Source organism: Hylobates moloch, unplaced genomic scaffold, assembly GCF_009828535.3.
Source record: "Hylobates moloch isolate HMO894 unplaced genomic scaffold, HMol_V3 SCAFFOLD_8, whole genome shotgun sequence".
Lineage (NCBI taxonomy): Eukaryota > Metazoa > Chordata > Mammalia > Primates > Hylobatidae > Hylobates > Hylobates moloch.
Window position 1 is genome coordinate 126,795,280 of NW_026652283.1, and position 25,521 is coordinate 126,820,800.

The window sequence follows — 25,521 nt, forward strand, 5'->3', positions numbered from 1 at the left end:
TGAACGCAGACCCGGATGGCGTCGCCCCTACGCGCCTGGGCTGAACGAATGGCATAGGCCTCCTGCTCCCAGGCTGCACCTGTACAGCGTGTGACTGCACTGAAGACTGTAGACAACTGTAACACAGTGGTAAGAAGTTGTGTATCATGTCTCCACATAGTAAAGCTATGGTAAAAATATGGTACGAAAGGTTAAAAATGGTATATCTGCAGAGGGCACTCACCATGAATGGAGCTTGCAGGACGGGAAGCTGCTCTGGGTGAGCGGGTGGGTTAATTGGGTGAGTGGGTGGGTGAATGGGTAAGCGGGTGGGTGAATGGGTAAGTGGGGAGTGAATGTGGGGCCCGGGACATCACTGTACGCCACTGTAGACTCTACACACACTGCAAACTTGGGCTACATTCAATTTTCAAGAAATACTTTTCATTCCTCAATAATAAGTTAACCTTAGCATACCGTGATGGTTAATAGTGAGTGTCAACCGGATTGGACTGAAGGATGCAAAGTATTGTCCTGGGTGTGTCTGTGAGGGTGTTGCCAAAGGAGATTAACACTGGAGTCAGTGGGCTGGGAGAGGCAGACCAACCCTCAATCTCGGTGGGTACCATCTATTCAGATGCCAGCATGGCTAGGATAAAAGCAGGCAGAGGAAGGTGGAAGGGCTGGACTGGCTGAGTCTTCCGGCCTCCATGTTTCTCCTGTGCTGGATGCGTCCTGCCCTGGAACATCACACTCCAAGTTCTTTAGCTTTTGGGCTCTTCGACTCACACCAGTGGTTTGCCAGGGGCTCTCAGGCCTTTGGCCACAGGCTGAAGGCTGCACTGTTGGCTTCTCTGCTTTTGAGGTTTTGGGACTCGGACCAGCTTCCTGGCTCGTCAGCTTGCAGACGGCCTGTGGTGGGAGTTCACCTTGTGGTTGTGAGTCAATTCTCCTTAATAAGCTCCCTTTCATATATACACCTATCCTATTAGTCCTGTCCCTCTACAGAACCCGGACCCATACACAGACTGTAACTCTTGTACTTTATAAATCTTATTTTTAAAACTGTTTGACTCTCTTCTAAGGCTGAGCTTAAAAGACAAACACATTGTACAGCTGTACAAATATTTTTCTTTACATTCTTATTCTATAAGCCTTTTATCATTTTTAATCTTAAATTTTTAAATTTACTTTTTAAACTCTCTCATTAAGCACTAAGACCCAAAAACACATCAGCCTCAACCTGTGCAGGGTCAGGACTGTCGATATCACTATCTTCCAGCTTCACTTCCTGTCCCACTGTTCGGACTTAAGGGGCAGTGACAGTGACAGATATGGAGCCGCCATCGCCTACAACCACAGTACCTTCTTCTGGACACCTCCTGAAGGACCTGCCCAGGGCTGTTTACAGATAATGGTTTTCCACAAGCAGAAGGAGCGTGCTCTAAAATAATGATGAAACGTACAGCATCCTAGATACATAAACCAGCGACACGATCGCCTGTCAGCACCATTGCAAGATGCACTGCATATCCCTGTATGGCTACACTTCCGTACAGTGGCTGCACAGGGGTTTTCGCTACCCAGTTAAGTCACATGTGAGTCACGAATTGTGACGGCTGTGAGGTCACTGGACGGTAGGAGTCTTCCAGCTGATGATAACCTTACGGGGCCACCGCTGCACCTACGGTTTGTCTTTGACTGAAACACCCTTGCGCGGTGTGTGACGTAGTCACAGCGCTGGTGTGGGAGGTTATATAAAGCCCTTGCCTGCTTCTGATGGATGGCACTTAACTCACATTTATTCTTAGAAAAAGGCTTTGTTGGCCTCATTCCACTACCACTCCAAAATCTACAAAACCTGCTCAAGTCACACAGCTAATGTGGAAGATCTGGGGCTTAAACCCAAATATCCCCAAATTGTGCCTGTTCACAAAATACAAGAGGACAGAGTAAGCCCGAGTAGGTTGGAAGGGCCCTGGGTCCCTAAGCTTCCAGGAGCAATGAGGACGGTGGGGCCAACGTGACCACTGAAATGTTGGCAAAGCTCAAGTTTTAGGAAGAATAACACAGATTACTGAGTGTTGTATATCTGGATCCACAAGATCAAGAGTCCAGGGCCAGAGGCATGTGATGTGCAGACCAGGCACGCCCACTCCTGCATCAGAGCCCAGGGATGATAATGAGGAGAGAGGGGAGGAAGGAACGATAATGCATGTTACTCATGTTCACGGAGCATTTTCTGTGTCTCAAAATGCCAGTGACTGCTGGGCACAGTGGCTCATGCCTGTAATCCCAGCACTTTGGAAGACAAAGACCAGCAGATTGCGTGAGTCTGGAGTTCGAGACCAGCCAGGGCAACATAGACCCCATCTCTACTAAAACAAAAATTAGCCAGGTGTGGTGGCACACGCCAGTAGTCGCAGCTACTTGGGAAGCTGAGGTGGGAGGATTGCTTGAGCCCGGCAGGTTGAGGCTGCAATGAGCCAGGATTGCACCACTGCCCTCCAGCCTGGGAAACAGAGTGAGACCCTGTCTCAAAAAAAAAAAAAAACCCAAAACCCAAACTGCCAATACTCTCCCAGGTGGTATCTCGGTGACCCTGTGGTGGGTGTGGCAGGATGCTAAGGGCTCTCTCTTACACAGGAGATGGGCCAGACAGATGGAGCGCTTGCTGTCTGTGCGTGAGGCTACTTCCCATGTGGCACGTCCACCTGGTGTCTCCTGTCAGCCTCCTGGGTGACTCAAGGACCCCGTCTCTGCAGACTCAGATAATCTGCAGGGAAACGGAAGGAGACTTCCTCAGGGCTATTCTGAGAATCCACGTTTACCAAGATGAAACCCACCTAGAAGGAGAGAGCGGTTGAGCTGCTGACGGTCATATTAATCCTCCAGCGCCAAACCCTCAGCCCCGAGGCCGCCTCTCCATGCTCCACCTGCAGAGCAGCCACGCCCACAGCACAGAGCATCATTCAGTGCCATTTCTGGAACTGTGCAACAACACTTTCTTGCAGGGCATGGAGAGGTTTAGTGAGATGCCCATGTCCCTTCTTTCTCTCCAATAACATTTACATAAAGAATCTTGGCTTGTGGTTTGCAAAGAGGTGTTATTCTTGGTTTCTGAGAGTGTAACGACCCCAGGGACTGCAGACAGCACTGGGTTCCATGTGCATCGTGGAGAAATTTAGAACAAATAAGCAGAGGTTTATACCATTTAATAAAAATTTGGATTCCTACAAATATGACCTGCTCAGCTGTCAACACAATATCTGAACTCCCCTAGCAAAAAAAAAAAAAAGCCAGTTTTGCCTCATCTGTGTATTTATCTTCAGTGTCTAGCAAAACTCCAGGCACCTAACCAGTGTTCAGCGGTTTGCCAAATGTGTGTTTGTGGATACAGAAAAAATTCCAAGTCACTCGGTCAGCTGTGTTTGCTGCCCAGTGTCTGACTGCGCACATTACTGATTAGGACTCTTCTTCAAATGTGTCATCCAGCTCGAGGACCTACTTGGGTGGGCTCACCAGACAGCACCATCTGTACACTTGCACACCACAGCAGCCTCACGGGCTCAGCAGCAAGCACCTTTGCAAAAGACCTTTCTAAACCGCGTGGTTCAGATGCTTGGCCCTGGCCACCATGCAGCGGGTGCCTGGCAGGACCAGCCCTTCCTGTTTGTGCTCCACGTGGGCCATGCACTGCCTAGGACTGGATGCCCCTGACAGCCACAGCTGGACCAGTACAGGGGTTGTTTCGGTACATGTAGGGCAGAAACCTGGATGGGTTCTGTTGCCAGAAACACAGGAAGCATCTTCAGTGACTTATTTTCCAGGTGAGCTCCTTCAAGAGTTCATGGAACTTAAGTCCAGCACCTTCCTGGGGGGCTTTGGGCTCATGGCAGGGGCTTCTTCCCCTGCTGACTCCCACCCACACACTGGGGACACGTGGCTTGGCCAGGGAGTCCCAAAGCCTGTGTTAAGTGCCCTGGGACTAAAACCTGGCAGAATCATGAGGAGAGCAGACTGTGGGGGTCACCTCCATGGAGGTCCAGCCGCCTGTGGGTCCTGGAGTGGTCAGTGGCACAGCGGGCCCTGGGCCTTCCATGCAACTCCACGCCTTGATGCTCGCCATTTCCAGAGTCTCTGGGTCTCTGGGGACGCCCCTGGCTCGGCTCGGCCAGGCTGTGTCAGGACCCAAGTCACCGGGGTCCAGTGTGTCTGGACCAGGTGACTCCCGCTGAACTTGGTTTAACCCAAACACGTGACCATGGGAATCACCCGTATCCTGCATGCTGGCAGGTCATGGAGGTGCCCAGAGGCCCTGGCATCTCACCAGCCAAATTCACAGCATGCTGACATGACAGACGCAGAAGAGAACAGCTCAGGGCCAGTGCTTTCAATATAAAAATTTCAAATGTGTTTTTACAATTAACTTAAAAGGCCTTGAATTTCTAGAACTACAACTACAAAAGACAGAGTTTCATAAATTCCACACCGTTGACTCTCTCGCCCATCTCTTTCGTCTCCTCTCCCCAGTCAACAATTTCAGCGGCAATTTCAAGAGAATGTGCCCCATGAATCTTTATAGGAAAATGACAAATAAACGTTTAGACAAGACTGTGGCTTCATTGGTTGGGCTAATCCCCAGACTCTAACTTCTTCCAGTTAAGTGGATGTTTCAGCCCCTCTACCATTTTTTTTAAGGTGCATAGAATTTCTTGAACACAAAAGCAGTTTCTCACATTAAATTTGGCAGCTGCTTTTGTAGAGGAAGCAAAGCCAATCAATAAAGAATTTTTAAATGCTGCAATCTTCATCTTGGCCACTGGCTTTTACAGCAATGAAATATGAGGCAAAAAAGCAGAAAGAGAAACGACTGTTTCCATATGAGTGTGTGAGGTGGAACTAGCCCCGAATGATCAAACGCCGGGGTTCAGCCCCGATGGATGGCAGCCGTAGCGGTGTTGGCTGGCATGTGCTGGGTGCCAGCAGGGTTCAGCCCCGATGGATGGCAGCTGTAGCGATGTTGGCTGGCATGGGGTGCTGGGTGCCGGCAGGGTTCAGCCCCGATAGATGGCAGCTGTAGTGGTGTTGGCTGGCATGGGGTGCTGGGCGCTGGCAGGGTTCTCAGGGCTTGGTGACCATCGACGCAGAGGCATCAGAAGAGTCCATATTATGCACGCATCAATCTTCATTTCACAAATGAAAACACCAAAGTAAGTAAAGGAAGGCTGAGTAAGCTGCCCAATAGCCCAAGGAGGGTAAGCCCGGGAGCCAGTGCCTCCACTCAGCAGTCGGACTGAAGGCTACACCGGAAGGACCAAGCCCTGGTCTCCTTACCATGCCAGTGAGCCTGTGATAGGTCAGCTAACTCTGCACGGGTGGATGTGGCCAGTGCTGCCTTTGGCCTGGGAACTCGTGCATGAACGGCTGCTGAGCGCCAGGCAGCTGGTCGTCTCTTCCTTTCTCCTTTCTCTTCTTCTTGCTGCTGCTGTTTCTATGCATTGCCCTTTGCCCATGGGTAGGGTCCATCCGGTCAGCCAACGGGACTGAGGTTGGCACAGTGCTGACGCCCAGTAGGTTGTCAGCAAGGATCAGACGTGCAGTCAAGGAGCACAATGAATAAACAGATGTATAAAGCCCCTACTCTATTACTAAACATTAAATTTAGTGAGTTTTAGTCTTTAAAAACATCCCAGAACATTGAATCAGGACTTACACATAATGATTCTAATGATGTGTCAGATTGACACAAGATGTAACTTTTGCGAATGGCCTGTACCAGGCATTAAAGATATTTCAGCTCAGTGACTTGTGTTTGAATCGCACGTGTTTCCATTCTCTGCACTGGGCGGTAACAATGGAAATAACAGTAGCAGCCTTTGCTTCCCATTTTACAGTTTGCAGGCTCATTTTTGTTTCTATGTCCAAATATTTCCTTTGCTCCGTTCCGTAAGAGGGGCATGAGTGCTAGCCTCATCTTGTAAATAGGAGACTTGAAGTAAAAGAGAAGATAATGACTTGCCCAGAACCCCAGAGAAAGTCAACAGCCGAGTCAGAATTGGAAACCAGATCTTTTCATTATTCATTCATTATCGCCAATGCCTGATATCGAAGATGCTGCCATGCCATTCCTGATTTAATGTGTCAGACGTGTCAGGGTCGTCCTTTAAAGACTAACAAAGGATGTTTTAATAACTGTTCATCTTATTTTTGGATCTGCAGGTTGAAGCTATTTCTGAGTGGAAGAAAACTGTGATAGAAAATAATACTTAAAATGATTAATTTTTCTTCAAGAAAATATGAAAGGCAGGTCACAAACTGCTCTCAATCTCACAGAACAGCAGTCAGAGGCAGCTGTGACACTGAGATCCATGGTCTGATCTTCATTTTAAATACAAAACCTCTGAGGCCCATAGGCAATGGGGTTTGTCTGAGTCACCTTAGCTACAAGGCCTGTAGACCTAGGCTTTGTGACATCAATCTTTCCAGGCTTCTTCCACTAGAAGACCAGCTTACAAGTAAGTCCTTTGCCTAATGTGATTTGATCAAACCGACCTTGAAGAAACATCAGCATGATTTCCTTGTATTTGAGAAAACACCCACACATTCGCAATGCAACGTAAATGTGGCCGAGTTCCTCTATAAAGCAATGAAGCCGCTTAAGATTTAATCTGTACTATTATTTTCTTCTTATTTTTAGCAAGGAGGATTTCGAATGCTTATTTAGAATCTAAATTAAAATCTAACCAAACGAATCACAGATCATTGGTGACATACAGGGATTAAGATATTTTTGCAGAGAATGTCATCTTTAAAGTGAGTGCTGAAACCTCCTTATGAGCCATAAAATTATCCTAAAAGGCAAAATGCTGTGGCAGTGGCTTATTTTACCACACTGTAACATGATTATTCTCACTAAAAATGAATTCTGTGTTCATCTGTATATATATATACATATGTATACACATATATACATACATATAGATATATATGTATGTGTGTGTGTGTATATATATAAGTATATATATATGTATATATATAAGTGTATATATATATATATATATATATATGCATCTCTCCCCTTCTGTCTGCTTTCATTCTGCAAGATGATATTTTCAGGTGCATATCTGAAAATTATGGAGAAGGCCATGTATGATGAAGGTAAAATGGGTTCTGAGCATGGGCTTGACTCCACAATCAATGGCCAGATCACCTTGGACAAATCAAATGAATACTGCCTATTTTTTTTAAGGACATAAAAACACTGCTTTTCTGCCTCAGTGTGAAGCCTGCACTGAATATCCTCTATGTGTAAATGAAAAGCACTGGGATTGAAGCCAGGGAGTAGAGGTCTGTTTGGAGAGTTGTGCCATGTGCCTGCTACAGGCTCATCCCTGCTGGTTTTAACTGTGCTGACACCGGGCAGTAGAACACATTTCTCCCCTCCTCTCGGTGGCTGTGGATGACAGTCTTTAGGATAAGTTCTTCTAAGTTGTTATTGTAAGAATGTTTCACAGAAGGGCAGCGTTCCATGTCCCTAAGTCATCTTCAGCTTACACATCGTCAGCACGTTAACCCAGCCTTTTGTATCTCTTATGTCTCCTGTACTTTGTTTAGTATGGAAGCCACAGCAATGAACAAGACACAATCCTGGACCCCATGAGCTCACAGTGAGTGACAGCAGCCACCACAGCATTAACAAAAGTTTAATTGGGAGGCCACTGGGCTGGGATAGCCCCAGCACTTTTAGTTCCTATGTAAGCAAACCAAAGTCCCATGTAAATGGTGAAATGAAACGAGAGCCCTTACCAATCAGAAACCACCAGCTGAACTCTAAGTAGGAATTCCACCATTCAGAAACTGCCAACTGACCTCTAAGTAGGGACTCCACCAATCAGAAACTATCAATTAACTCTAAGTAGGGATTTTTCTAACTAATCTGACATGTTTTGTTTTGTTTCCAGGAAAACTTATGAAAGTTTCTGCCTCACCTCTCAAGCCCCAGAGAAGTGCTACACTGCTTGCAGTCTGCTGCTGCCCAATTCATGAATTGCTGTCTGTTCAAATAAACTCCACAGAATTTTAATGTGCCTAAGTTGATCTTTTAACAACAGAAATGCCCAAACCTCAGGAAAACAAGGATGGGTCACCCTAGATAGCCAAGCAGGGCATGAGAAGATGTCCTGTGCGTGGGAGTCACCTAGCTGGTAAGTGAGCAGCTGGATGACGGACTGTGCATGCCAGATTTTGTTTAAGACTCTCCCATGTGGGTGTGCAGCACATGCAGTGATATGCGCCACATGGCCTCTTCCTGCCTGCAAAGCTTCCACTCGACACATTTGCTGGCATTGAGCCATCCTTGCATTCCTGAGATAAACCTTACATGATTGAGAGCCATCACTGTTTTAAAAGTATGGGCACGTGCATATTTATGAGGTATACATATGCATACTTCTGTACCTGTAAATGTCTAATGTCTTATTTAATATTTTCCATCTCTTCCCAGCAGTCAATCTGACCTATAATTTTCTTTTCTTATACTGTCCTTGCCCTGTTTTGTTATCAAGAATATATCATTCTCATGTTAGCCGAGTAGCTTTCCCCTCTTTTGTATTCCCTGGCACATACTTACTCACTCTTTCTCTCTCTCTCTCTCTCTCAAGGAAAGAGAGATCCAGTTATTTAAAATTATGGAATTATTTACTGGTAGTAAGTTTATTTGCATACTCACTGAATTGTTCAATTTTATTTTTTAGACAAATTGTCCTTTTTATCTAGCTTTTTAAATTTTACATCATAAAATTGCTCATTGTGTTATATTTTTTCAAAAAATTATATTTCTAATAGGCTTTAAAATTTTTTTCTGATTTGATGAGTTTTGACAGAGATTGTCTATTTTTAACGAACTAGCATTTTGTTTTCCATTTTGATTATTTTCTATTTTATGTTTATCATTTTCTTTCTCTTATTTTATTTAGCATACTTTGTTCTTTTTCTAGCTCATTTTGCTACGTAAGTCATTTATTTTTATTTTCCTTGTCATTTTCCAATAAATACATTTATGAACTTTTAAGGTTGCAATCTAAGTTGCATTTTAGCTGTCTTCCTACAAATACTGATATAAGTTCACTTTATATTAATTCCAAGTATTTTACAATATTCATTGTGGCATTGTTAAGTTTTGAATTATGGAGAAGAGTACTATATTAGTCAATTTTCATGCTGCTGATAAAGACATACCTGAGACTGGGCAATTTACAAAAGAAAGAGACTTATTGGACTTATGGTTCCATGTGGCTGGGGAGGCCTCACAGTCATGGCGAGAGGTGAAAGGCATGTCTTACATGGCAGCAAACAAGAGAAGAGAGCTTGTACAGGGAAACTCTCATTTTTAAAACCATCAGATCTCATGAGACTCATTCACTATCAGGAGAACAGAGCAGGAAAGACCCACCCCCATAATTCAGTCACCTCCCAACATGCTCTTTCCATGACATGTGGGGATTGTGGGAGTTACAATTCACGATGAGATTTGGGTGGGGACACAGCCAAACCATATCAAGTGCTTTCTGCTGACATTTGATTATTTTGAAATATATGAGGATGTTTCTTTATATTATTTCTAACTCAACTGCATTACATTATGAGAGAGTAGCTACATCATATTTATTCTTTAAAATGTTTGTAATTGATTTTGTTACTTTGGGGTATGCTTAAAAAGAGTGTTTATTCTATACTTGGTAATATATATTTATCATATTACATTTGTCATTGTGTTGTTCAAATCATCTATATCCTCACTAATTTGTCTGCTTGAGCAATTCCTTTTCTGAGAAAATATACTGAAATCTATAATTGTAGATTTGTCAATTTCTCCTTTTTATTTTATGAAATTTAATGCTAGTTGTAAAAGGCTTATTAGTTCATACTTACTATGCTCCTGATTAGATTTTTAACCTATGTAGTGTTTCTTATCCTTTATTTTGTATTTTGCCTTAACTAAAGTTTATTAAAATAAAGATCTTAACACCTTTTACCTATTGAAGCCACTTCTTTAAATTATTCAAATAAGCATTCGTAGTTTTTAATTGTCAATAAGACACAATATTTTTTATTGATCTCTCTGCTGTTTCTTGTATCCTGTATCTTCTGTTGTTATTTTTTTTCCCCTTTCATATGCATTGGAGTAATCTTTCAAATAGAATAGAAGGTTGAATTTTTGTATATCTGACACTAATTTTTTTTTACAACTATTTGGACATGAGATTTTAGGAGGGAATTTTATTTTTCTTCAAGACGTGGAAGCCATAATTTGACCATCTTCTTGCATATGTTTTTACTAATGAAGAATCTATTGTTGGTCTAATCCTTGCTCCTTTGTAGATTCCTATCTTTCTGGGTGAGGTTAATAAGAGTTTCTCTTAGCCATGCATGGTCTTGAGTTTCACATCATCTGTCCAGGTTGGGGATTTTTCCTTCCAGGCAACAGCTGAACCCTTTCAGTCTGGATGGGTGATGTTATCCTGGTCAATTTCCAGCCACTGTTCCTTGGATACAACTTTTCTGTCACCCTCTGGGATCTTTTCTTCTGGAATTCTGCTAACTTGTTGGAGTCTCTACATCTTTCCTCCCTAGCTCTGGGCTTCTGCTTCATGCCATTCATTTGTTTGTATTCCTCGGTCATGTTCTCGTGGGCAACTCAGCATTTCCCTCCAGATGGACTTTGAGCAGATCTAGTTTGGAGTCTGTCCTTCCCAATGTTAGGTCTCCAAATTCCTTGCTCTCCTTGTTTTTCATAGACATCTGCTCTTAACTTACATCTGCCTCTCTTCTCATCATTTTGAATTTGCTGTTGTGGGTATGGGGTGGACAAAGTCAGTTTACAATTGTCCTGCTGCATCTGTGGCTGTGCGGTGAGTTTCTCCAGCAGCTCAGCTGGTTTCTTTGTCCTCCTGCCGTACCCTGATGCTTTCTCCCAGCCTTGGGGGATGCTCTCCCTCGGTTCAGAGTTTGGCCTCACTCTCACACTGAGGACCCCACACCCACACATTCACCTTGCAGGTGTAGCATGTTCTGCTCAGTGCTGTCCTCCAGGCGCCTGGTTTCCATAAGCCCTACATCAGGTCCTGGCTAGTATGCTTTTCCCAAGTCTCCTTTCTTCCCTGGTTTCAGACACTGAGCTCCAGTCCACATTCTGCACCTCAGGCACTGAACTGAACTTCTGGCTGTCTCTGATTCTGCGTCTAGGGCCCTGACATCCCCTGGGGTCACCCTGCAGCGGCTTTGCTGTGCGTTTATTTATTTTTATTTTTTTATTTTTTTTGAGACGGAGTCTCGCTCTGCCGCCCAGGCTGGAGTGCAGTGGCGCATCTCGGCTCACTGCAAGCTCCGCCTCCCGGGTTCACGCCATTCTCCTGCCTCAGCCTCTCCAAGTAGCTGGGACTACAGGTGCCTGCCACCACGCCCGGCTAATTTTTTTGTATTTTTAGTAGAGACGGGGTTTCACCGTGGTCTCGATCTCCTGACCTCGTGATCCGCCCGCCTCGGCCTCCCAAAGTGCTGGGATTACAAGTGTGAGCCACCGCGCCCGGGTTTTTTTTTCTTAATGGGGCACAGACGTCCTTCTCTTGGTTCATGAGCCCACAGGAGCCAGTTCTCTACAGGACAGGAGCCTCATCTTGCCGTCAGAGCTGTCTCAGGGGTTCACATGACAGCTCTAGGCTTGTGGACGACCATGTGGATTGTGCACTGAGGCTGTCCAGGATCTGGAGAGGTCCACATCTGCTCCAAGGGATCCAGAGGAACACCTTCTGGGGGCCCCTGCAGAGATGCACCCAGCTGTCCATGTCTGGCCTCAGGGAAGACCCAAGCACAGTGTTCCCATCACACACTTCTTTCTCTCTCACCCAGGTTCCAGTTTCCTGATGGGTCCCTGGTACCACAGGCGATGCTGTCGAGTAGCACAGCGAATACTGTACCTGGCTGGCCTCCTGGGGAAGACGCTAGACGTTAATACCAGGTCCCCTTCTGACAGATCAAGCACAGGCTTTTATTAACCCCCCATTTACCATGGGCATGGCTAAGTCTTTTATACTCCTTAAAATACAGACAGATATTTTCACTATCATTGAAGTGAGTTAAAAGATTGAATTCACAATGTTATCATGACTGAGGCGATAGAGTTAGGCATAATTTATAAATTTAAAAATCCTTATACTACCCAGTGCTGAAATATAATTTTAAAAACTACCTTAGTTGGCAAAGTACTATACAAGTTTACTAAAAACTAAGTGCTTAAAACTTTTTAAATGTTTACATTGAGGTCAGCTACACATAAGATTCACCATCGTGGCGATTTTTGTCTATTTCAGTGGCATTAAGCACATTCTCATTGTTGTGCAGCCATCACTGCCAATATCTCCAGAACTTCTTGATCTTCCTAAACTGAAGCTCTGCCCCATTAAACAGCCCTCCTCATTCTCCCTCCCCAGCTGCTGGCAGCCTCCCTCTGACCTATGTATCCGACTCCTCCAGGTGCCGCGTATAAGGGGATCACACTGTCCTTGTCCTATCCGGCCTTCTGTCTGTGCGTCTGACTCCTCCAAGTACCACGTTAGGGTAATCACACCGTCCTTGCCCTTTTGTGATGGCTTATTTCACTCAGCATAGTGTCCTCAGGGTTCACCCAAGTAGTAGGATGTGTAGAATTTCCTTCCTTTCTATGACAGGGTAACATTCCACTGGGCAGCTATACACAATTGAACATTTTCATTTTATTATTTCTTTTGGAAATCACAACCATCCCATATGCCAAGTATCAATATGCTCTGGCCAAAGAAAAACGAGGAAAATGTGTAACAAGGGGCTTGGCTCATAGTGGACCCTCAATACGCACATCTTAATAAGCCTCTGTTGTCTTTAGATTGAAGAGTTAGATGCAGACTACAGAAGGGACCTCCTTTGGCTGTGACTTTCTTACCTATGCCAAGCCATCAGTTTAAGACTAGCTGAATTTCTAGAGGTCTTTTGACTTGTGTGAAAGACAGAAATAGCTGCAGGCTCATTCTGTGTTCCTTCACCCATGCGGAGCCCACTTTAGTTCACAATGACATTCATGCTGGTGTCCTCTGAGCGCCACGGGAGAGTATCTCACATGGGAGCAGAACCTCCATCCAACTGGCTGCCTGATACAAGCTTTGAATAATGCGGCTGCTATTTCTGCAGAATTCATTCCAGTCATGTGAGTCGATCACAAGAGTACATCTATTTTTCAGCACTGCTTCCTCATTTGGGTTCTTCTGAATGCGGGATATTTTTGCTTTCCTGATGTTTCCATGCAGGGAATGGGTGTAGACGTGCAAGTGTCATTTGAAGAGGGATTAACCTGCTCGAATTTCTCCTGTAGCAACTAGAAGCTTGGAAGTGCATGGGTCCATTGCTTCTGCCACTAGCCCTGGCTGTCTTCCCCACCCACTTCTCTCCCTTGGAGTGCTCCTGCACACACAGTCAATGGTATTAGCGGCTACACATGCCAAGCTCTCGCTGCACTGAGCAATTCCTCCAGTCCAGACCCCTCCCAGAGGCAGAACCTGGGGTGGTCTTGGGCTCTGCCTCCACCTGAGCTGCCCCGGTGCCTGGGGGAACCTGTCTGTCCCATGCACTGAGCGGGCCTGGGGTCAGGGAGTGATAAGAGCTGTGACTAAGTAGAGTTCTGAGGTCTACACACCTGTGTTTACATTAAAAATCTCAATCTCTGCTGGTTAAATTCAAAACTATATTAAACTATTAACTTGCCACCAGGCTTTAGCTGTTGCGATTCATTCATTATTTTAAAAACATAGTATTTCCCCTAAAAGATTTCCACTTGTCTCCATTGTTGTGGCAGTCTGAACATTTTCACCTTTGTTTTGATATCACTATGATGAGCACCAAGTATCTGGATGTGCTCAAGATGTAGCCACAGTGACATGTACCACGCCACATGCATGGACCCCCTCCTCAGGCTAAGGGACCCCCTAGACAGGGCTGGCCTAGGGTGAAGTGAGGAGGGACCCAGAGCTTCCTCAGGCCTCACAGCGCTTGATTCTGGAACAGCACAGCATCCAACTCTGCCCTGAGCAGCTCTCACATTTGAAGATGGTGGATGAAACACTCCCATGCCCTCAGCCTTTCCCCTGTGAACGGACGGACACATTCCCCCACCCCTAATCCTGGCTGGTCTCAGCATGTTGAGTTCCCTGAGCACTTAACGAGCACCTGCTATGTACCACCCCAAGGTGGGCAGGGAACACACACCAGCCGTGCCCTCTGGTCTTTGCCGATAACCGTGAGTGGGCTTCTCAAGACACATCCACCCTGTCTGTTCCATCTACACCTTTTTTTTTTTTAAATGTCAAAGAAAGCCTTTTCCAAACACTCTTCTGCCTTCATGGGATCAAGACACAGATTTACATTAAGTCTCTAAAGACAGGAGAGGTTTCCCTGGCAGCACTTGCTCTTAGTGAACCACGCTTAGTCATGGCCATCTTCGCTTTTCTCCCTACATATACACAAGCGTGTCATTAAGACTTGAGTTGTGTAACTTCGCCTGCAGTGGACGGAAATTTCACAGGTACATAATTAATTGCTGGAATCCACTTCTTCCCTATTTTGAAAACTAGAATGACATTTTTCTATCCTGGTCTTCTGGTATCTTTTCCATATTCCATAACTCCTAAAAAAACACCCTTCAGGAGGGGCTGTGTCTTTCCTGCCTAGCGGCCGTGAGACATTAGGAAACACCCTCGAGACTCAGCCATGTGGTCCGTGAAACGGGGTAGCTGTCCTACACACCTTGTCCGGGTGCCCTGAAATTCCATGGAGTAAGAAACGCAGCCTTGCCCTCGGTGCCTGGCGTGTGATAGATGCTCGGCAAATATCAGCTATTATGATTGCTAACATTTTTACTCGCCACTTTTTCTCTTTTTTTTTTTTTGAGATGGAGTCTCACTTTGTCACCCAGGCTAGAGTGCAATGGCATGATCTCGGCTCACTGCAACCTCCACCTCCCGGGTTCCAGTGATTCTCCTGCCTCAGAGCCTCTTGAGTAGCTGGGATTACAGGCGTGCGCCACCATACCTGGCTAATTTTTGTATTTATAGTAGAGATGTGGATTCACCATATTGGCCATGCTGGTCTCGAACTCCTGACCTCGTGATCCACCCACCTCGGCCTCCCAAAGTCCTGAGATTACAGGCGTGAGCCACTGTGCCTAGCCTTATCACTTTTATTATAGACAAACATACGTACTTGCTTCTTGTTCATCACTAAAATCTATTCTCATCTTTTGCAATCGTTACTCTCTTCAATATATGAAAATATAACTTCCATAATATTCCTAACTTTAATGAAATAACTAAATTCCCCCCACCCCATGGAATACTGGGATATTATAGAAAGGCTGAGGATGTAGCATCAAAGTGATTCTATGTATTTTCAGGTTGTGTTGGCCTATATATTAATTCCGTGTGTCTCGTGCGGGTGTTATTATTCTGGGAGCCTCAGAATGGGATGGTGATTGATGAACTGCAGTCACAACTTCACTCAAACACAGCTGGAAGATTCTAATGCATGCAAGGCCTATACACAAGCCTTTCAGTTCAAAAAGCACTGGATAGAAAAATCAAAGAAGAGCAAAGGACAGGCTGTGTTCACAGATCACAGCAGCTCTCACACGCACGACATGAAACAGATGTTAGAGCTATTTTCCAGGAAAAATGAGCTCGGCTTCCTGTTTGTGAACCACAAAATTCAAATGTCTGAAAAACATACTTTGGATAAGTTATTTTACCATTTTCTACTAGTCACTTGTTGGAGAGATTGAAATTTTCTCCAGTGTATTATTCTGAGTTGGAAAGTCTATAACACAACTTGCATCCTCCTCAGGGGAGCTACAGCCCATGAGAGAGGACCCTGCTCTTTGGGAAGCAACATTCAGTACAGCCTCAAAACATCCGATCAAATGATTAAAATGCAAGAAAGAAAGACCCTTTGCCACACCCACAGCCCAGGCAACGAAGACACCAAACAGGACTGCGCAGACAGGGAAGCACCTCTGAAATGGCACCAACAGGTCCAAATTTGGACGATTATGGGATTTTAATCAAGGTCACTGTGGGAGGGCCAAGTTAACAAGATTACCACTGAGCCAGGGAGCTGAGTTATGTGATAGATTTTGGAAACAGCAGTGGCTCTACTGGTTGGAGTGGAGGGCATTCTGTTGAGAGGGAATGTAGTTGGAAGCATAAATTGGGTCCTGAGAGCGTGAAACCTTGACCCACAGGCTTTGGCATTGACGCTCAACATAGAAGATCATGTTTTAAAATATATTCAGGATACACTGTGGATAGCTTAAACATGCTTTAGTAGGAGAGTGACATGCATAGAGTTGTAGTTTAGGAAATTTTCTACAGGATGAATTGGAATTAGAAAAAAGTCAAAAGTGGTGAGATGACCTGGGACACCAGCATAGAGTGGAAGAGAGAATCGCAGAAGTGAGGTGGCCAGAAATAGGCTTCATTTACGTGTATTTATCTAAACACTGCTGTGATGGAGCGACTTCTTGCTCAGAGCTCCTAAAACCCCATGGTTTCCTAAATAATAAGGGCAATAAAGGTCAAAAGGACAGTCCTTAGTCATTCCCAGCCAGCCCTTCAACCACACCTGAGTTTACGCTGATGCAGAGACTCAAGGTGAACCCTGGAGAGCCTCAGGATGGGGTGGTCCCCAGGGAACTAGCCTTGTGATTAGAGGATTGGAACTTCTAGCCCCTCCTGACCCCAGACCTCCAGGAAGGGAAAAGGGACTGAAGGTTAGCCGAATCAGGGATGGCCAGTGATTTAATTCACGGTGCTTACGTAAGGAAGTCTACATAAAAAAAACCCTAAGGATTTCATTCTTTTTACAGCTGAACTGTAGTCCATTGTGTCTACCTACCCCCTTTCTCATGTTCTTTCTCCATTCTTCTGTTGACGGACACTCAGGTTGATTCCATCTCCTGCCTATTGTGAATGGTGCAGCTCTGATACCATTTCTTTTGGCCGTACACCCAGTAGTGGGATTGCTGGCTCGTATGGTGGCTTTTAGTTTTTTGAGGAATCTCCATGCTGTTTTCCTTAGTGGCTAGAGTAATTTATATTCTCACCAACACTTTAAGAATTCCCTTCTCCACATCCTTGCTAGAACTGTTATTTTTAGTCTTTCTGGTAACTGCCATTCTAACCAGAGTGAGACAGTATCTCAGTGTGGTTTTGATTTGCACTTCCCTGGGGATTAGTGATGCGATGCTGGATGCTGGAGCATGTGTTCCTATACCTCACCTTATACATTATATACATGCATCAACATGTAACACGGGATCCACAGATATGTACAATTACTGTAAGTCAACCAAAAATAACCATTTATAAAAGGAAAACAAAACCTATACACACACACACACACACACACACGTATCAGAGTGTAACAAGTATCCCACAAATATGTACAATTACTATGAGTCAACCAAAAATAACCATTTATAAAAGGAAAACAAAACCTATACACACACACACACACACACACACACGTATCAGTGTAACAAGTATCCCACAAATATGTACAATTACTATGAGCCAACCAAAAATAACCATTTATAAAAGGAAAACAAAACCTATACACACACACACACCCACACACACACACACACACACACACACGCATCAAAGTGTAACACAGTATCCCACAAATATGTACAATTATTATGAGTCAACTAAAAATAACAAATTTAAAAGGAAAAACAAAACCTACCAAGGGTTTTGGAGTGCTTGCAGAGGGCTGAACACAGGGAGACGGTGCCCAGAGAGGGCACGGAGGGTCCACGTGGCCCCGGCCTCTACCTCGCCCTATGTGCCCCTTCCTTCGGCTGTGCGTGAGCGGCAGCATTTATACAGTGTGGGTAAACATAAGTAAAGTGTTTCCCCGAGTTCTGTAAGCCATTCAAGCAAATCACTGCACCGGAGGTGGAGCCATGGGAACGCATGATCTCTACCCAGCAGGCCAGAAGCCCGACGTGGGATTGGCCCTGGTCTTGCAGGGCTGCACCCTTAACCAGCGGGGGGTCTGAGGCTACACACAGGTGGCCAGGGTCAGGATGGCAATGAATTAGAGGATGCCCAGTTGGTGTCCTGGTAGTGGCAGAAACAGTGCATGGGAACATACCCACACATTTGGTGGCCAGAAATACTGGTGTGAGTGCAGCAAAGGAAAAAAATGGAATCTTTCTTGCATTTGGTATCGAGAAGGAAACACTTTTTTCCCTTTTATTTGGCGTCACAGTGGAGTGTCATGTGAATGCAGAGAGAGCAATGGCAGCCAGTTGAAGCTTCCATTTTAACTGTGAAAGTAGAGACATAAATCGTGGGTTTGGGGTTAAAAGAGGGAAAGAAGTTAACGATGGCTATAATTTCAGGCTAAGCGACTACAGAAATAATCATTTTTCTAAAAACATGCCAGAATCAAATCCATTCATTAGTTATATTTTATAATGACTTGAGGATATTGAATATAAATATCTAAAGTTGAATATTTTCATGTTTGAGGCCATCTAAAGTGAAGCTGTTTAATTTTTAGACCATACTATTTAATAAATGACTTAGTTATTACACATGGAACATCCATTTCTTAAACGTTCAGTAGTGGAGACAGCTACATCATCATTCTTTGGGCCACCCAAGATCAAGGTCTTGGACAATGATTCGGAAGGAGAATGCTGTGCATCAGGCGACACTGTATGGCTAGAGATCTTTTATTTGCTGGAGGGCAGGAGTTAGATTTATTTTTGCTAATGAGATAACAATATTCTTGAGGGCATCTAATCCCCCACTTCCACTGTCCAGAATGGGACTATAGACCCCATTCTCCAAACGTGCTGATTTCAGATATTTAATTCTTTTTTTTTTCCCACGACAGATGAAAGTCAGTGGTAGCTCTGTTTTGAAAATGTAATATTTTATCAGAGCGAGCTCCTGGAGCTGCACTTTTGTGTTGTGAACTCTGAATTCCCGCCAATAAAGATGAGGTAATAATCGAATTCTTCAAAGGCATTAACTGCATTTGTGGAGACACTGATCACTTTCTCTGAAATAATTCCAGGACCCTCTGGTCTGTTCATAGGTCTACGTGGGCTTCTGTGCCTAGAGCCTCGTCGAGTGAGGCAGGAGTGAGGCCCCCTGTGCCCCCCTGGAGCCTCGTTGAGTGAGGCAGGAGTGTGGCCCCCTGTACCCCACTGGAGCCTCACTGAAGCAGGAGTGTAGCCCCCTGTGCGCCCCTGGAGCATCGCTGAGTGAGGGAGGAGTGTGGCCCCCTGTACCCCCCTGGAGCCTCACTGAAGCAGGAGTGCAGCCCCCTGTGTGCCCCTGGAGGCGGCCACGCAGTCAACTCCTTCTGAGCCTCCTATTTATCTGTCCGCATTTTCTCCGCTCCTCCCCAGTTCTGGGCTTCGGATCCCCAGTGCATTCACACCTGCGCTATGTACCATGCCTGCCCTGGTGAGCCCCGTGGAAACCACTGTTACCACATTAACCTTCACAGTAAGAGAACACAAAGAGCTGAAGTCAGAGAAAAACAGTGTTTGCTACAACGATCAAAGGCTCCATGTCCTGATCAGGATGAAGGCAGTGACAATGCTGCTTGTTTCAAGGGCTTCTATGAACATGCGGTGAGATGCTGTCGAACCTGTGCACCCTGCACACGCTAAATGAACGCCGGTCTCCCCACCTCAGACGCTAAATGAACGCCTGTCTCCCCACCTCAGACGCTAAATGAATGCCGGTCTCCCCACCTCAGACGCTAAATGGACGTTGGTCTCCCCACCTCAGACGCTAAATGGACGCTGGTCTCCCCACCCCCACCTCAGACCCTAAATGGACGCTGGGCTCCCCTCCCCTCCAGACCCTAAATGGACGCTGGTCTCCCCCGCTCAGACAGTCTCCCCACCCTCAGACACTAAATGAAGACGTTTCCCCCCGCTTCAGACGCTAAATGGACGCTGGTCTCCCCCACTCAGACAGTCTCCCCACCCTCAGACACTAAATGGACGCGGGTCTCCCCACCCTCAGACGCTAAATGGACGCGGGTCTCCCCACCCTCAGACACTAAATGGACGCGGGTCTCCCCACCCTCAGAGGCTAAATGGACCCTGGTCTCCCCCGACCCAGACACTAAATGGACGCGGGTCTCCCCACCCTCAGAGGCTAAATGGACGCGAGTCTCCCCACCCTCAGACACTAAATGGACGCGGGTCTCCCCGCCACCTCCCCACCCCCACCCTTTCTCCTGCTGAGCCCGCCTGGGAGAGGGTGGGGCGGGAGCGCTGACGGTTGCACGGAGGAGTGATGGGGACCACCCAGCCCTGGGCTCTGAGTCCCACATCCACAGCCACACTGAGCTGGGCCTCCTCACGAAGCAAATCTGTTTCCTGGAACAAAAGCGCATTCTTTGCAAGTTTGAGAAACTTTCACATGAACAAGTTTTAGGGAGAGAACGGATTATGCTCACGCTTTGAAACAAATGTCTGAGGAGAGACAGAAAAGGAGGCCAGCCCGGATGCTCGCGAGCCACATTCCACCGCCAGGCTCTCCTCTTAAGCAGCCAACATGTCCGATTCCTTTTCTTACTACCTGGTTTTTGATTCCTTGTTTTACTTATTAAGCGACCTGATAGACACTTTGGATTAAAATGTCAACATGGAAACAGAGTTTCCAGAGTTTCCATGTTGACATTTCTATGCTGAGGTGACAAGAAACTGTTCGTTTTCTTGGTAACGTTTTCAAAGAAGGGGCGGCCGTGGAGGCAGAGGGGTTCTGGTTCAGGCCTCCGGTGGCTCATTCAGCGGGACTAGAACTCCATGTCCTCACTTGGGAAAAAGGAGCAGGAAAATCGGATTCTCCCGCCTGGTGGACTGTTCTGAGGATCAGACACGTTTATGGAAAAGTTTAATTCGCCTTAGAAACTATAGTATCGCTGCACTGCAGAGGTTTGAACCTCCCTCAAGTGACCAGGCACATCTGAGATACGAAGGCGGACACCTGCGCTGACCACGGGAAGGTGGTTTCCACAGCCGTCAGAGGGGAAACCTACAATCCCCCGCCAGGCCGGGCTGGTCGCCAATCTGTATGGACGCTGGAATCATCTGGTCGCCACTCTGTATTGACGCTGGTATCCGGGCATCGTCTGGGGACAGGATGGCTTTCACGTCCAAACTGAGCACCGAAAATACTTTGAAAAGTCTCTTTAGCAGCTCAAGCAGATATTACCCAGGGTCCTCTACGTTTTTGTCATCTAAAAACATCTCAAAGTCTGTCAAATAGTTTTGCATTTTCCACCTGCTTCCCATTTGGCAGGGGTAGTCAGTTTTGTCACCCATCACCCTCCCCCAATTTATATGTTAAAAAATATTCTTTTAGTCATGAAATTACCCGTTAAGGAGCTTCTACCCTGTTTGTGGGATTGTAAATTAGCTCAGCCACTATGGAAAGCAGCTTGAAGATTTCTCAAAGAACTTAGAAACACCATTTGACCCAGCAATCCTATGACTGGGTATATACCCAAAGGAAAATAAATCATTCTACTAAAAAGACACTGACACACGTATGCTCACTGCAGCACGATTCACAATAGCAAAAACATGGAAGCAACGCAGGTGCCCATCAACGGTAGACGAGATAAAGAGACAGTGCTACCTATACACCATGAAATTCTACACAGCCATAAGAGAGAATGGAATCATGTCCTCTGCAGCAACATGGATGAAGGTGGAGACCTCAGTCCCAAGTGAATTACCACAGAAACAGAAAGCCAGAAACCACGTATTCTCACTTATAAATGGAGGCTAAACATAGGGCACACGTGGACATGAAGGTGCGAACAGCAGACACTGTGGTTGCTAGAAGGGGAGGGAAAAAGGGGCTGGGGAAGAAACACTGCCCATTGGGTGCTGTGCTCAGTGTCTGGGTGACGGGATCATTTGCACCTCAAACTTCAGTGTCATGAAATAAACCTATGTAACAAACTTGCCCAGGTACCTCTGAATCTAAAATAAAGTTGAAAGAAAAAAAATTAGCCCTTAAATCAGAAAGACGCACTAGAGAAAGTCATATGAAGATAATTAAAAGTGAAAGTTTCGTATTCTAAAACCAGTTTAGGGCTGCCTGGAGTCAAGACAAGTTCACAAATTAAAGATACAGACAGCCCATAGGTTGGCAGAGTTGCCTGTTTGTACGCATGTAGCTGTTTGTACACGTGTATGCATGTGCACCACAGCCAAAGGCTGGACAAGTGTAATACAGAGATTAAAATGCTTGATTCCTCTTCTTGCTTTTTTTTTTTGAGACGGAGTCTTGCTCTGTTGCCCAGGCTGGAGTGCAGGGGCACGATCTCAGCTCACTGAAACCTCTACCTCCCAGGTTCAAGTGACTCCCCTGCCTCAGCCTCCCAAGCAGCTGGGATTACAGGTGCCTGCCACCATGCCCAGCTAATTTTTGTAGTTTTAGTAGACATGGGGTTTCGCCATGTTGGCCAGGCTGGTCTCAAACTCCTGACCTCAGGTGATCTGCCCGCCTTGGCCTCCCAAAGTGTTGGGATTACAGGCATGCACCAATGCGCGCCCAGCCAGACACCTGATTATTTAACAGGAGGTTCCATGCTTGTAAGGCAAGACATGCTGAGGGCAGAGGCCACCTGGACGTGCGTGGATGGTGGGATCCTCAGAGACAGCTGCCGGGCAGCTCCGCTCAGTCCCTCCCCGCCTCGTTCTGCTTCCGCTCTGCTGTGGACCCTGCGCTGGGACCCCCAGCCTGGTCAGTCCCTCGTGTCCCCATGCCTCTTGCCTCCCACTCTTGAAGGGCTCTGTGGGTCATGACCTGGCTCACACCCTGGACCTTGCATTTGTGGCTTGGCCTTGGCAGGTCCCCACTGCCTCTCCCTGGCTACAGCCTTCAGCCTTGTTGGCCTCACTTCACCCATCATGCTGACAACTGTGAAACACACCCTCCAATCACATGCTTGAGGCGCCATGCCAACCCCACAAGAGTCCACAGAACACCCCTGCCATGCCAGTTTCTGGCTTTAGCACTTTCTCAGATTCCATCTTTATGAATACAAGTTCCTCTCAACAGACAACTCCCCCCAACCCTCAATATTTCACTTTCTCAACACCCTGTAACTCTGACATTACAGACCTTCAAAGAATGCCTGTCCCCAACAGTAACAACAGAGGAAAAAGCAGAATTCCTAGACATGTCACTAAGTGACCACATGGTGCCCTGACCTGCACTTTTTGACTATTTGCTTTAAATCACAGCACCCTATTGATGGTGTCTTCAGGGAAGAGCTTACGATGACTTTGGAGCTCTTTTGGAAAAAAAAAATGATAAACAAGAATTCACCAGTTAATAAGTATGCCATTGACATTGCGCATCTACATGTGCCTCTTCTCAGGCTGTGCCTCACCAAGGCCCACCTGGCAGGTGTGTGTGCACTGATGGAGCTTTGTAAGAGCTGCATAATCTATCCCCATCATCCTGTCATTGCACTTGCAGAAGAGCTACTTACTGGGAGACTGGGTGGTGCCCTTTGAGTTCAAGACCATTTATCAAAGATAAGAGTGACTCCAATCATTGATTACTGAGATTTTCATTCCCTTTCATATTATTTCTCCATCTAGAGAAGGGCCTTCAAACATCTCATGTTTCTGGACTTTAAGGCAATACTTTTTCTGTGACAAAACATTTTTTCATTTCCATTGTGACTCTATACTTGCCAGATTTAGTGCAAAGTAATCTACAACTTTTTGAGAATCTAAGTAAAATATGCATAGTGACTTTTGCTTGCCCTTAAATTGGACTTACTTTGAAAGTCTTTTTTATGCTTCTTGAGCACAGAAACTACATTTTCCTTTCTTCAATAGGTTGTTCATTTATATTACAATAGTAATTCATTTTCTTCCTCTGTTCTCATAAATATCTTTCCATTTATTCATTCTGCTTCCCATCCTTCTACCTTTATGCTTCTTCCTTTATTTACTTTAAAAATACAATAAATAAATAGTTAATAATAAAGGTATTGAAACATACAAAGGTGCTACAGAGAGGAGGGAGACAAGCTATGACTTGGAAGGAGCCACTGTCCAATAAAAAACACAGAGGGGCAAATAAAACACAAGGCTGTGAGTTCCAGAATAGGGATGCTCCAGGGAGACACTAGGAGAACTGAAGAGGGAATGGCACTGTGGTCAGGAAGAGGAAGCCCTCTTCACAGAGGAGGGGACACTTGAGCTGGGTATTGAAGTATTTTTCCCACACTGTGGTCAGGAAGGGCAAGTCTGTTTCACAGAGGACACTAGAGCTAGGTATTGAAGGATTTTTCCCAGCAGGAGGGAGGGAAGTCAGAGACAGGGAATAGCATGTGAAAGGCACTGTAATCTCAGGAAATGCAGATGGCCCTGGGCACTGGAAACACAGGGCATCTGCTGGGGAGGGCTGTGAATAGGGAGGGTATGTTAGAACCAGAATGGCCATCACAGCTGGCAATTGCCTTGTGCCTGTAGAGGTCTTGCTAAGTGCCCAAGAACAGCAAGAAAGACTCAATAATTACATGCACTGACTCTGACCTTCACAAAGAGCCTGTGATCTTCACAGTGGGCTCCATTGCTATCACCATTTCTCAGATGAGGACACTGAGGCAGAGAGGGGTGAAGGAACTTATCTGAGGGCTCACAGCTGGAAAGGCTGGGGCTTACCGAGGATGCACAAGGCCAACCTGAGAAACCACACCTTTATTCTGCAGGTCGAGTAGCAGCAGTGGGATATTTCAGCACTGAATTCGTCAGATCAGATGCATGCATTTGGCAGTGTAACAAATCATATGGAAGTGCGTGAGACTTCCAGAACCTTCTGGAACCTCCACATCTGTAAGATAGATGGAGGAGAAAGAGCCCGGGAGACAGGGAGGCTGAGGGAGAGAATGGAGCCTCAGAAGGCCAGGGAAGAGACGGCCTGAAGGACAAGCAGGCTGCAGAGTCTAGGGCCCAGAGTGGGAGGCTAACAGGGGACCTCCCCTTCAGCATAAAAGTCCCAGGGCTGGGGGCTCTGCAGAAGGCAGTGGGAGCCACAGCATTGGGGCTAAAAAGGGAGCACAGGTAAGGAAGAAGGAGATGCAGCAAGCCCAGCCCATGCTTGAGAGGTCTGGAGGCAGGAATGGAGAAAGGGCAGTGACTCCAGGGGAAGTGAGTGCCCATGGCAGGACATCCCTAGCAGGAGGTCACCTGCCCATGACGTCTGCGTCTTCCAGAGCCCTTGCTGTTGCCTGTAGGTTTTCAGAGCATGCGTCTGAACGTGGAGGATACTGGCATGGCGGCATCCACCCGCACACTCTGTGTCCCACTTGCAAAGGCCTGGATGAGTGTGCCGCATGACGGCACATGAGGGCAGAGCTGATTAGGGAAAATTCACCCTTAGTGAGAGAGAC

At 46.1% G+C, this 25,521-nt stretch overlaps 1 protein-coding gene and 1 long non-coding RNA gene across 4 annotated transcripts in view; one reads left to right on the plus strand and one right to left on the minus strand.

Moving 5' to 3' along the window:
• On the plus strand, positions 1 to 8,065 carry LOC131384061 (uncharacterized). The gene is made up of 4 exons (XR_009214547.1): positions 1 to 129; positions 6,202 to 6,497; positions 7,597 to 7,649; positions 7,944 to 8,065. It is a non-coding gene; the product is annotated as an uncharacterized LOC131384061 (long non-coding RNA).
• DLGAP2 (DLG associated protein 2) overlaps positions 1 to 25,521 on the minus strand; it is a 937,648-nt gene that overhangs the window by 262,371 nt on the left and 649,756 nt on the right. The window lies entirely within an intron of this gene.